We start from the raw sequence: 14018 nt of genomic DNA on the forward strand, positions 1-14018 counted from the left end.
TCCGTAGGGCTCATGTCCGACAAGCAGGTGGACCCGACACAGACCTGCACAAAGGAAGGGGGGAAAGAAGGGAATGCGAGGGCACAAAACCCATGAGAAAATATGTGCATACCGTGGGGAAAACACGATTGGCTTTGCATATAGCTCTCCTCTTCTTTATACGTTGCAGCCAGCTGAGTAGAAACCTTCAGTAATGGTGTTTATGGAGGCCTGCTGCTGCAATTCCAGCTGAGATTCACATATTCTTTTCAGTTTCCTGTTCTCCAGCTAAGGCTTGTGATGCAAAACCCAAGCCGCTGCCTCAGGCTTTGCCTTGAGACCTCCCTGGCTTCACTTCCCTTACCTTAATTTGTGCTTTAAAGTAGTGTGTGGCTGTTTAGCCAGAGCTTTGCCTTTGCCTAGCTTGGCTTTTGCCTCTGTGATTCTCCTCTGTTTATAAAATATAGTGAAGGGAATGACATGCAAAGAAACTGAACTATTGTGGGAGATTTCCAAGTAATTTTGTAATCAGTAATGAATGTTCAGGCGTACAAAAATTGGATTTTGCCCTACAGTTCAAAGGCATGGCTCAAGGGTGTGGGCTCTTAAAAGAGTCTTTGCTCCTATAATTTGAGGCAAGGAATTCAGTAAAGGATGAACGCCAACTGGTATAAAAGGAGGATACTAGTAGGGTTACCTTCTGGAAGCTCTACAGTAAGGAAATTACCTATTGAATCCTATTATAGTCTCATTATTGTATTATAAATTGACTTGAGAGCATTTTTTGCAGCTCTTGTTGCATTGTGGGTTTTTTTATTGTAATTGGTCTTTCTTTGTACTTGAGTAGTGCGAGTGTTGGGCAAATTATGCCTGGAGTCAGTTTGTCTTCTGTGATTGGAGTTACATATGCAGACTTGGAGGTCAGTGATTCAAATGCTGGATCATAGCTCACAGTACTAAAGCACAGCATATGCAAAAAAGGATAATATCTGGATGTCATAGTGTTTCTCATCCTTAGTGTTTAAAGCACTTTACAAATGAGATAATCATCACTGGACTGACTGTACAGATGGGGAGATAGATACAGGGAAAGAAAGCTGTTGCTGCAAGTAACCTGCGGGGTAGCCTTTTGGACTCAGGATGGGTGTTCGGGTCTTCTGTGTCTGCAGTCAGCCAGTGTTCTGCCATTACACTGTGTGGTACCTCTTGGGCAATCGGGAGTGCAAAAGACTGTGATGCAGACATGCCCAGATCATGGAGACCTGAGTCTGTAAGTGTACGGTGTTATGAGACAAGCTGACCACTTGTAAAATGCAAGGGAATTGGGGGAAAAAATGCAATAGAATTGCTTTCTCCAAAGCCCAGCCCTTTAGTCTTCTGCGGAATAACAAACTTAGAGGCATGCTGTACAGTGAGGTGCCTTGTGCATTCAGATGCAAAGTAAACTGAAATAAGTGGATAAAATTGGATATTTATGCCCAGGAGGCAGTAAGCAAGCACAGCATGCAAATAAACACCAAGCAAATCAGTAGGTGTCCTGCTGGCAGCTGTGCTGTCTTTGGAAAAGGAAAATGTCCTGATCTGGATTCTTTCAGAAGCAGAGAGGAATTAAGGTGCTCATTAAGATGCCATGTGTATATACATCCAAACCAGTTCTTTCTGCACCTGCCAGCAGCTTAGAGGTCTCTAGGTGGTTGCCCTTGCCCTGTCTGGTTTGTATGGTGCTTAACAGTGACGCTTTAGAACAGTTTGTACAATGCCTTGCATACCCGACAGCTGTATTCGTCAGCGGTCTAGCAATAGCTGCCTGTGTGTTTAGGTACAGCTGCACGGATCTTGGCCCTGCCGGGTGTGCTGACAGGTATGACTCCTGCCCTAGGAGGTGTAACTTCGACTGCAACGTTCCTCCTGCTTTGTGCTCCGATCACTGGGCCTGAATTAAAGCAGCTCAAGTTATCTCGTGACATATACCTCTGCTACTGCTTAACTTCATACTTTCAGTGATTATAACATCAGGGTTCACAGAATTAGGAGGATGTTACAGATGGCCTAAAACAAATTGGATCTGGTTCTTGGCTTCTCAGCTCTGTTTTGTGACTTCTAGGATTGAGAGTCCATTCCAGAAACACTTTTAAAAATTTTTAGCTGTTTCAAGTACAAATTAAGATTCCTTTCCTTTCTTATCCAAATGGAAACAGCTTGTGGAAATGTCTCAGAAAAAAGGGCTGTTTGGCAGCGGTACATGTATGTACTGTATGAACAGTATAGCATTTATTGTTGTATACCAGTTGTATCTTAAAACCTTACTGTATTGGCTGTATACCAGAAACTTTTAATCAAATGGTGACTCTTTCTACTTGGATGAATCTCCTTTGCTCTTGGCTTTGCCTTTGCGAGAGGGAGCAGGGAGAAGAAAGGAATATGTCTTGATGGGGTAATTCTCAGATTTCGTGTAAGACATTTCTCCTTTTTATTGCTTTCAAAGACCATTTGATTCCTTGTTGCAAAAGATGTTGTACATTGCAAATTGTCAATCTGTGTGTACCATTTTTGTTCTAGCAGGCTTTTCCAGTAGTGCTTACTCTTCTTTTACAGTTCTTTATAAAGTATCTTTAGAGTTTTTCAGGCATAATGGTAAGTCTGAATCAAATAGTGAGGTATCTTATCCCATTTGAAAGAGTAATTAATAGAAAAGAGCTGGATTCCATCAGGAGAGCAGCTAGTACTGACGGCTAGGTAAGTAATACAAAATGACACGTCAGGAGCACTGCAGCTTAAAGACCATGAATGATTATCATACACAGATGATTGTCAATGTGGGCCTATTGCCTATGGAAGGATGGATATGCTTTAAAACTTATGTAACAGATTGATCTTTCAGGAGGCTGAAAACACCCTATTCTTGTTCCAAACTGATCTGTTTTCGAATTCCTTTTCTTTACGAACAGAAGAGGTTGCCTTAGGGGTTGGTTAAAGTAGATAACTCTGCCAGCCGCTGCTCTGTGGCTTGAAAGCCATACATCTCTGTCCTCTCTTTGTTTCTGAATTTTGTGATCTGTTTTATCAGATCACAGTCCTGTTTCCTGAAATGATGGCTAAGGGCCAGGAAAAGAGAGAAAATGGTATTTTCTTAGCCATATGTTGTTTGTGCAAAAATAACAGTATTCTGGGGGTTTTCCAAAGCATGCAAAGTGTATAAAAAGAGAATATTGTCCTAAACTGTTTCTGTGGCTTTCAGACTCGTTTCTGATCTGTGAGAGTAGGGTTTTGTACTGTGTCCTTCTATTAGATTGTTTGTCTGTTGCAAAATATTTTACTGTTCATTTCCCATCTCTTAATTAGGCAGATACTAGAAATTCAGCAGAAGAATCAGGTAGGAACCTTGGTTATGTGTTGCAGTTTTTGATTATGTGGAAGAAGAAGGTTGTCTCTCTTTCTGTCCAGTGGAGGTCTATTTGCAGCAGAGAAAACATTTTCAGAGAGTATGATTTTCTTTTGAAAAGAAATCCCACTCTTTGCAGCATGAAGTTTATGTTCTTCTGTCCTAGTTTGTGGATTTGGAGTATTTTTGCATTTTGTGTGTGGCAGCTTCTACGCTTGTAAATTCTGTTGAGGAAATGAATACGTGTTCTAGCTGGGACTGGATAGTCATTTAATTGTTTTACTGCACCAGCTAGCAGCTGATCTCACTAGCTTCCTTTATGAAGGTATATTGCAGCCGCTTCTGAAGCTGTACTTCTGAAAGCTTGACACCTGCGGTGTCAAGGACACAGGTCTGCCCTAGTGATGAACTGACTTTTTAAAAAATGATAAAGCTGCACTGTGCTGATTGATGAGAGAAAGCACTAAAACCACTCAACTAAAAGTACTGCCTTTAGTAAGCAAATGCTGCCAGCTTGAAGAAAAGGGCCAGGAATGTGAACTTAGTTATTCAAACTTAAGTGATTCCCCTTTGTATTTTCTACTGCAATTATTTTAGTGAATTTCTCTCAGTTTTAATGCAGGAAAAAACTGTTTGTGTAGATGAGTGCTTATATTGTACTGTACCGTATTCTTGTTTTGGCGTCTGGCTGAAAGGCAGACGTACTATGTAACTCTTTCTGTGGCAAGGTAAAGGCACTTTAAAGGCAATAAAGCTTAAGATTTGGTGAGTTTCCCATTTAGATTTTATGATTTCACTGAAGTACAACTCGGCATTGGCAGGCAGCAGAGCTCTCTAAGAAGTGTCTATCTTCTTGTGAGTCTTGTGAAACTCAGTTTAAAAATTAAAATCTAATTCTGATGGTGTTTCTGGGGACAGTTTAGAGTAATGCAGCTTGCTAAAGATTTCATGTAGAAAGTCAGTATGTCTCAAGTACACTCCGGGTGACAGGATGAAGTGCCAAACTACTGGTTTAGCTGTACAGCTGTAATTCTGAGAATAAAACAACTTCTAAACGTGTCTCCAGCTTTCCTTATCTGGAACACTTAAAAATATTTCTTATTCCAGATGGAATTTTCCTTGCCATCCCCAAGCAAAGTTTGGTTTTAAATTTACAAGTGAAAATACATTGCTTTGCCACTGTTGTACCCATATATAATTGTATTTTTCATAGCAATTTTTTAGCAATGTCCTCCAAGTGCCTGGAGTTTGAAACCTGGCACAGTTAAAGTACTTCCCCCCCACACCTTTTGGAATACATTTCTAGCTAGATCTGGGGCAGAAAATTGGCTGGATAACAGCGAAGAGACCGAGTAATTACTCTTTGAGCAATTCTTACCTGGCACCTGCTAAAATACACTAGTAGAATCCAATGTAGTCTTGGCCTGTTTGGGGTACGACAACGTACCCTTTCCCAGCCCAGCTTGGCAGGCGCGGGCGGCTGCTGGGAGCCTCTGCAGAAGGGCGGCGGTGCTGGGAGTGCATCACTGCGATGTGGTCTCTGAGCAGAAAGCTGTTCCTTAGCCACAGAGGAGACGGCTGTTGTGGAAGAAACCCGCACATGCTTCCTTTGGTTTATAGTGCATTCGTATTTTCTGCTGACTCCCTTATGATACTTTTTGCTGAGTCAGCTGAGAGATTTGGGTTCAGGTTCCCGTGTCAAAGTCTGCTCTCCATTCCCCACTGACAGGGCCGCTTTCACAGCTGTATCGGCCGTGTTTGTGAGCATGGATCCTGGCATCAGGATCAGTGCGTCTTTCTCGCGTTTCCTTTCATCTCTTCTGCCGTCTGCACGTCACGAGCACCAGATTTTCTTTCCTGAAGCCTTTTAGCCTGCCCGCAGTGTCGGCGTATCGTACTCTCTGTTTCTACTGGTCTTCCCACATAGCTTTCCAGCCCGTGTGTTTACTGTGTCTCAGATCTGTTTTAAGGACTCTTAGCCCTACCTGTCAGCTCTAAAAACAAATGCTTTTGACTAGAAGACCATTATAGCTCTGTAGGAGGTATAGCAGAACATACGCTAGCCTGTTGGATAACAGACCTGCTCGTGGGGAAAGGGAAGCTGGAGGGGTGGACAGGGCAACTGAAAGAAAAAGTGTGGAGAGGTGCTGTCCTCCAGCAGTGTTAGCGGTCGTCTCAGCCTGGAGTACACAGGTTACCTGTGGGTCGGTTGGATGGCTAGAAAGCACTGTGATACATTTATGGGTGTGGAAGAGTGTTACTAAAGCGTGGATTTCCAGCACAAGGTTTAGTTGTTGTTGGGGTTTTTTTTTTGAGGGCTTTTATTTTTCTCCTCCCCTTGTAACCTTGGTTTCATCACTGGTTTCTCACAGAACAAAACAGTGGGTGTTGGGAGAACACATAAATTGGTGATGATGTTTTTATGATGTCCTATTTTTGATGTTTGGCTCAATTTTAAAGTATCCAGCTTCCATCTGTAAGCCTCGTACCAGGCAAAGCACAAGGCAGCAAGCTCTTCATGGAAATCTGTACCCTAGCACTGGATGATTTCATATTAGCTTTCTTGCCTGTAAACTTGGTAATAAATCACCTCTTCCTTTTCCTCCTTCCTACCCAGCAAATGAACAACCCTACAGATTTTTTCACAAGAGATGTCACATCTTGCCCTTCCAGCACTTTTCCTTTCTGAATGAAGTAATGTAAGAATATAGGCTTGCAGAAGCCACTGAAGAAAACAGGAAAAAAATAGTTTGCAGGGAAAGGAGAGAATAATATCCCTCATTTGTATTTGTATAGCATCAGGCTCGGTCTTGATTAAAGACTTTGAACATCACAACAGCATGCCAATTTTGCCTTCCTCTTTTAGCGAAGGATGGAGTGTGCAGAGGTTCTTGGCAGCATCCCTTGACAGTAAACACAACTGAAATCAACTCGTATGTTTTAAATTGGTCTGGCAATAATACAAAAATGTGAATAAGTAACGTAAATGATATAAAAATTAAGTATTTTAAATAAGCTTGGTGTAACTTATTATCAGTCATATTTTTTGTTTGTATTATGTTTCCTCCAAATCTGTCTGTCAGGCTTTCTTCATGTTAGATGCCAAGTAATGGGAACCAGCCATCTTGTTCTTCTCTGTCACCTCTCTTTCCGCATCTGGCATGAATGACACATTTTTTGCCAGGTGCTTGCTTGATACTAGTGTTGCAATGTACACCAAAAAAAATTACGACACTGGGAGTAGGATGGAGGGAGTAAGTTTGTATTGAAGCATTTTTAATAGCTCACTGTATAAATCTGATGATACAAATGATTGCCTCAGTGGGAATCAGAGAATATGGCAGGTTAAAGAGGTGTTTAGAAACCAAAACAAACTGCTCTGGCACGACAGGACAGATTTCAGGCATAATATGCTTCCTGGCACAGTCCACACCGTGCTGTGGACAGGCTAGAGGCCATGGCTTCTGAATCCTTACCAATTTCATCATTCAGGCGAAGCACGCTGCCGAGCATGCTGACAGCGATGGTCCCCAGATGGCAGCCATGAGGGATGTGTTTTACCTCTCTGGACCATACTGCCTCCACCTCAATGTTCTCTCGTCCCGGCTCCAGTATAAAGCAAACCTTGTTTCTGGCTCCACAGCTGTTGCTGCAATGCAGCTTCCTGGAGGGGGAAGTAGGATTACACAATCAGTGTGCTGGAGGTTGGAAGGCAGAGGATGAGCTTGGCTCAGATGCACTCCACGCTCCTTGTTTGCAGTGCAGTTTTAACAGGTAATGGAGTTACGGGGGTGAAAGCCTTCAGTTTGTTCCATGGTTTGGGCAGAGGGTATTGTAAGGGGCTGGCCTAACTGCTGTTACGTGATGCTTCTGCCTTGGCTCCTGTAAAAAGCAGCTGAAGAAAAACATAAAAAGGGCTAGCTTGCGTTATTAAGAGAGGGAGCAGAGGCAAATGGAGACAATGACAAGCAGTGCTAGGGGCTGGATTCGTAAGTTGTGGGGCCTTTGACTGGGAAGAACTTTCATGATCCCAGCAACCATCTGTGCGTTGCAGTAGCTATAGCTAACAAATCTTGTGCTTTTTTTCTTCCAATCATGAAATCCGAAACGCCAGTTCTTTTAGAAGTGCTTTTTAGCAGTAGCAGGAGATCAGTGACTACTTGCTTAATTCTCATCAGTATTTTTCCTTGGCCAAGAAGGTGATTGGAAAATGCCTCTTCTGATGCAACCTGTAAGATTCCTGGTGTTAATTTATTCATAAAAATTGGACCATTACATGATCGTGAATGAGTTCAGAGTTTGTTCTTTTGCTTCTCTCTAGATTTTGGTGTAGTGGGACTTTGTTCGGACAAAATGATAGGACTCATGATGAACGTGGGTTCATGGGTAGGTGATGTTTCAACAGTGAGTCAAGTGTGGTGGCTACTCTGATTAGGCCTCTTGTTCCTCACACTGGTCAGTTGTTTCCTTTCACTGGTGTACCTCGTTTTCTCTGAGCTGAACTTGTGACTACGCTGTGAAGGGTTTGGTGATGTCTCTTCTCCAAACTGGGAATCTCTTTGGTGTGGATGGGAGACTGAGCCATGCAGGTGACAGGAGAGCTAGGTGAAAGTGGAGTTCTTCAGAAAAGAGGCTAAGAAGATGCTACTACCCTTGCAAACCCAAGGTTGGTTGGGTAACACCATACATCATTTCTGGATGCAATACCTGCATAAAATGTATTTTTTTGCAGAAAATACGCAGGGAAAATCATGTTCCAGAGTGATCTGATAAACGATGGAAACAGCTCACGGCTCCAGTTTTATTGTTTTGAACGGAAAAGGCAGGAGAAAGGGACTGTTTGTTACATCTGGTCAAATTCCATATGCAGCCTTGCATAACTGATCCTCTGCTCCGGCTGGTAAGCAAGCTTTGCAGGCTTGCAGCCGCATTCCTCTCATCTGTTGCAAAACTTCAACCTCTGATTACCTCTTTCAGCTATTGTCACTAGTTATCAGCAAAAAGGGAAAAGGGGCAGCTTGAGATAATACTGACATGGTGCTTCTAAAGGGCAACAAAGCACGTGATTTAGTAACTTCTGTGAAGAATTATCTGATTAGTGATAAATCCTGCAGTTGCACCCATTCAGTGAAACACTGATTTTATGAAGAAGAAAAATTTGCCCCTTTTTTTTTTCTTTCCTTTTTCTGAGCTGCTATGACAGTGCTCTCTTGGGGCCTCTTGAGAGGGAGAGGTTAAGTAGCACTGATGGAGGATGGTGGACAGCGCTCTGAAGGGAAAGTGCTCTGCTGTCCAGTTGTGCTAGTGCTGCTTACTTTCATGAGCTATCCTTAGGAAAATAAATATTTCCCTTAACAGATTTTTGTTAAATAAATAAACAAGCTGTTTAACCTAACTACTAGCTCCTTATTGCATACTGACTGTATTCATCCTGGAGTAACTTGGGGAAGCTGCTTAAAATTACGCCGGCAATAGACTTACCTTGGTCTCTTTTTGATACGGCAGACATTCCTAGTGTTTATTAGTGCCTTTGTGGGAATATTGTAGTTACAGAGGCAGGTTTGTCTGACAGTGCAAAAAGGGAGGATAGCTGCTGCCCCAGCATTCATGCAACCTCTGCTTTTTTTAAGCTGAGCATCTGCCCACCAAAAGAAATCCCTGGATGTTAGTGGTATTGATTGCAGTGAATTCCACTCTGTTCATGAGGCTTTTTACTTCTTTCAGTGAAAGATTGTGTAACGAGTCTTTCTTGGAAAACTGCATGTCAGTGCAGATCGTATACTTTTTGAGGGTGGTTGGCAATGTCCTTTCCAATGACAGACTATTCAACTAGGTCTCGTTACCAGCGTTCTCTTGATTAAATCAAATGGAAGTCCATGGCTTTCTTCTTACAATCCACAGTTTTGTGAACTGCACATTTAAATACATCTTAAATAAGTGTTTAGCAGTTACAGTTGCTTCAAATCACTGACATAAACATGATTGGGACTTCTGCCACCTTTGCTCTGCAACAGGATTTACACGAAGCATTGTTATCCTCTTTGTGCATCCAGCCTGCCAGGCAGGGTAATTATGGATATTGAGGGGCTGCGCTGTGAGTGAAGGGACTGAAAGCAGCCATACGAAACAGCAAGAACTTACGTCCTGCCTAGGAAGTGACAGTTCAGTGTCGAGCCATTTGATGCAAGGGTTAAAACAAAAAAAAAATCCATACAAATAAAAGTCCACTACTGAATTACTCTCTTTCTGGAGGATGAGTCTCCAAGCAGTTGGACACAACATGGCTTAGCATGATGGGGTACAATGCTGGCTGGAGTCTCTAGATGATGTTGTCCTACAAATTGTTAGCACCACTTAGTAGCACTTCACAATAAGAAGTACTTTTCATCCAAGAGAATTATGTTTAATGAGTTTAGCCTCACATCATGTAAAGTAGCACTCACAAGAATTTCTTTTTCATACCTCAGTCTCCCCGGAGTGCACCCTGAGGAGCTGTAATCCTGATTATTCACTAAATAAGTGTAGTAATAAATCGCTGATACAAAGCATTGCCTTTGAATCCAAGGTTTTATATGTGGTGAGTGTAAATACCTACAACTTTTCTCAGTCCTTCCTTTTCTACTTTGTGATGTGTCCGTGAGCTAACCATCCGTCTGAATAGGATTATTTCACTTTCTGTGGTAGATCAGCTAGTTAACAAGTTCAGTTTAGAGTCAGCAGTTTGTTTTACTGTCTGGCAACCAGTACAGGCCAGTTTAAATATGTCATTTACAGTCTGTGTATGTAATTAGTAACAGATTTTAAATTATGAAGAAGGTGAGGGATCAGCTTCAGTCTTTAATTTGGATCAAATCAACAGCTTGTTACTTAGGAGTAGTATGGTATCTGTCTTATAAACAATTGCAGCCCGGCCTCCTTTCTTGGCAGCTGCTAGTACTCACAGGGGATCCCAGGCCACAGCCTTATGGCGAAGGAGAAGGGAACTGAAACAGCCATGTCTGATTCCCTTCCTTATTGGTGTTAACGGCGTTTTTATTAGCAGTTTGTCTGGATGGTGATCAATTGTCCATTTTGTGTGGAAGAGCTCTGGAGAGCAACATGGTGACTTTAAAGCATGTACTCCTGCAATGGATATAAATCAGTTGTGTGGATGTTGGCATGGCATCTGTTGGTGTGTAAATTATCTGCGTCAGGGTAATGTTACAATGGAGAGAGACTGCAGAGTGTGTTTGGTCTACCTGAACGACTTTCTGTCCCTTGTTGTCCCTTCGTTAGCACGATAATCATCCCAACATCCCCCCCAACCAAATAAATACTGCTGCTGTCACTGCTCTGAGAGAAGGTGGAAGAAGAAACGTGGTGCTGTAATAGCAGCACAAACTGGAGTCACTAAATTGCCAGGGACCTTATCCGCTTCCTGTAAGCATTGCATCTTCCATCTTTGTTGCTTGCTTCCGATATCTGTCCTTCCCTCTGTCTGTCTTAGACCCTTCCTTGTGCCGCGCTGCGCTTGTGCTGAGCCGAGGCAGCACGAGTCTCGGGTTCGCTCTGCTTCCCCGAGGACCCGGCTGCTCCCTTGTCTCCCTCCTCGCAGCACGTGGGTGCAGGCGCTTCAGTCGCAGCCCCTCAGGCAGGCTTCAAACCCTGCACTTAGGAAAGCATCCTGCCGAAACGTCGCATCCCGGAGCTGGAGCCTACGGGAGATAGGGCGTAAAGCAGGTCCCACAGCTAGGACCTGGCCCCTGGCTCCCTGCTGCAGTGCAGCCCCGCCTGCTGGGGGGTGCGGAGCACCCCCTCCTCTGCTCGAGTCGCTTTAATGCCCTGATTACTGAAGTGGGTAAGTCACCATCTCGCTTGTAATAATTACAGATTTCCGCTGTGATTTTTCACTCGTCGGTTGCCACAGCAACCATGCAGTGGCTCGGCCGAAATGCTGTCACGGGGATTTAAATCTGAAGCAGCTCAGCCTTTTCCTGCACTCTGGCGCATCTTCCCCCTTGCCCCCCGGCACCATGGCAACCTGGCGATGGCACCCGGTGCTGGCTTTCCCTGTGTCCACTGGCCTGAAGGGATGCTGCTGTTACTCTCTGTGCACATCCGCGTCTCTCCCATTCCCCGACTCGAGCAGTGCATGGCGGGAGGCGGTGTTGGGGTGCGTGCTGGCTGTTGTGCTGCATGAAGCACCTGTGACCTGAAGGAACTGAACCAAACCAAGGTTATTTTATGACAGTTGTGTGCCCGGGTGTCACCCTCAGGATGTTTGCAAACCAGAGTAAAATGAAGGGTTTTAAGGACAAAACCTGTTCTTCGGCTTCCACAATTCTTGAGAACTAATGGGCCATTTCAAACGTTAATACAGCCTGGCTCTGCATCTCAGGAATTTGTTTTCAGAAACCTGCCGAGAAGGCATTCAGGTGAACTCGGGGTCCGAGCTGATGGGCTACACCCACACGACAGAGATACTGGCGTAGCAATGGGCAGAGCCAGATCGTCTCAGTTTGAGGCGAGCTGGGTATTACTCTCCACTGGGTTTGGCTGAGCACGGGTATAGCTTGCAGGAGCTGGTTTCATTAACCTTCATTACCTGGGGCATTCCCTCCAGCCGAGCTGCAGGGTCACAGCTCGGGGTTTCCTCTGGGTGATGCCTGTCCTTGCTGCCGGCAGTCGCGAGCGGCTGCTGGAGGGAGCTGACGGCAATGGCGTTTCTCACGCATGCAGCCGGCAGCAGCCTACTCTAAAGTGAAGGAGAGAGCGGCATTTTCAACGGGCAAGCTGGCTGAGGGGAGTTTCCATCCAAGTCGTGTAAGTGCCTTTGCCTTGTGCCTGCGTGCGGTAGGGGTTAGCGCAGACTCCGGCCGAGCCTGCAAGGGCTGCGCTCCCGTGCTTTCTGTTCAGAGGTGAATGCGTGTCTCTGTGTATGTGCAGGCATGTGTGATGTTAAAATGTCCCTGTCATGGATGCGCATGGTTAGCTGTTCCCCAGTTTGTTTGCTGGACACCTTGTAAAAGAAATCTCCCGCATGGGTCTGCTTTTCTGTGTTTTCAGCTGAAATGGGGGTCACCTTGAGAAACCCGAGCACTCGCTCCCATTTAAGACATTTCCCTTGGTTTGGTGCAGACTGCCTCCAAGTGAGCTATTTTATGACTTCAGGAAGGAGAAGAATAAATTGTGCTTTTACAGTACATTTCATTTGATGCTATTTATCTATCTATTTTCATGACCTCTGAGGAGGCAGTGGTAGGATGCTGAGGAATAAAATCTTACAAGGAATATAACTGAATTTCGTTGGAGGAAGCTCCACGTTGAGGGTATTTTGCAATACTTTAATTTTTCCAAAACTACAGAATGCTTGTGGAGCAACTAATCTGAAAAGCGTGGCTGTGTCATAATTTAAGCTGTTTAACCCATTGAAAGCTGGACTGTTTTGATGTGGGAAACGTGGGAAACGTGTGGTTTAGATATGGTGTTGCCATCTGCATTTAAAATAATGGATTCAAAATATGCAGGCTTGAAGAGAGGTTCTTATGGGTAGCTCACTCGTAAAGTTCACTGAAGTATCAAAGTGCAATTTTTTTCAGTGGGAACTATTAAGGAATGACAAACTAAAAAAAATTTAAAATTTTTCAGCTAACATTAGTTGTGCTTGGTTTTTACCAACATTTATGTACAGTTATGCCATTTATTTAGGTATTTTTAGCTGTGGATCTGGAACTTGCCCAATTTCTAACAGGTGCTTTTTAGACCCCATTTTTTCTTTTCCTGAGACAACGTATTTCTTGAGACAACAGGGGAGGTGTAGGCACATCTCATCCCAACTTAGCTGTTCCAATAGTTCTTGAATCAAAAATGAGCTGCTCAGAAGTTTGGTGGGTCACCTGAATCCTACTGTGCCATAATCGCAACATTCTTACCTGTTCTTATTCATTGGATTACAGACCAGGAGTCTTTTCTTCATCCAATATTTGTTGGAGAGAGGGAAAACAAAAAGAGACAAGGGCAAAAAGGTTTAAAAAAAAAAAAAAAAAAAAGAAAAAAAGAAAAAAATATGTATTCATATCCAGCCACCAAACCCTGCTTAGAAGACATCTAAAGAGAAGAACCTGCATATGTGAGTGTAATGACACTTCTGACTGTAGATGAGTTTTAAAACTTGATGGAAGGTCTGAAGGTTTCTGTTCTAGCTTCGCTGCTGGTTCAGCTCTGACCTAATTGTTGGTCTCATTAGGCAGGTCGGCATTGCCATGTCATGATGGATACTGTACAGTACTTTCAAGCTATAGACAGGAAGTTTTTCCTCATGCGTTGCATCTTGCTTTGGTCTTTTGCTGCAGTTTTCAGAACAGACTGACTTGAATGCCAACTGAATGTGGAGTGAGATAAGGTAGCTGTGCAAAAAGCCCGTTTATTAGGGAAGACATACTGTCATGTGCAATATTTACTGTTTTGTCAAGACTTGAAAAACAAAACCAGTCTCCCCATTTCTATTCTTCTGAACAGTAGTGGAAGTGTTTGATCCTGTTGGTGTCAATAAATAAATAAGCAACCATGAATAACAGATACTTGAGCTTTCCTTGTAACTATGACAACTGTGTCCTTGACAACTTAAGTACAATCATAGAGTTTCCAATTACATCCTGTTCTAGACAAAGCCGTTAAG

At 43.5% G+C, this 14018-nt stretch overlaps 1 protein-coding gene across 2 annotated transcripts in view; it reads left to right on the forward strand.

The window, feature by feature from the left end:
- The window catches only part of ABAT (4-aminobutyrate aminotransferase), a 68120-nt gene that overhangs the window by 10168 nt on the left and 43934 nt on the right, over positions 1 to 14018 (forward strand). The window lies entirely within an intron of this gene.

This window comes from Calonectris borealis, chromosome 16 (genome assembly GCF_964195595.1).
Source record: "Calonectris borealis chromosome 16, bCalBor7.hap1.2, whole genome shotgun sequence".
In the NCBI taxonomy this organism is placed as follows: domain Eukaryota; kingdom Metazoa; phylum Chordata; class Aves; order Procellariiformes; family Procellariidae; genus Calonectris; species Calonectris borealis.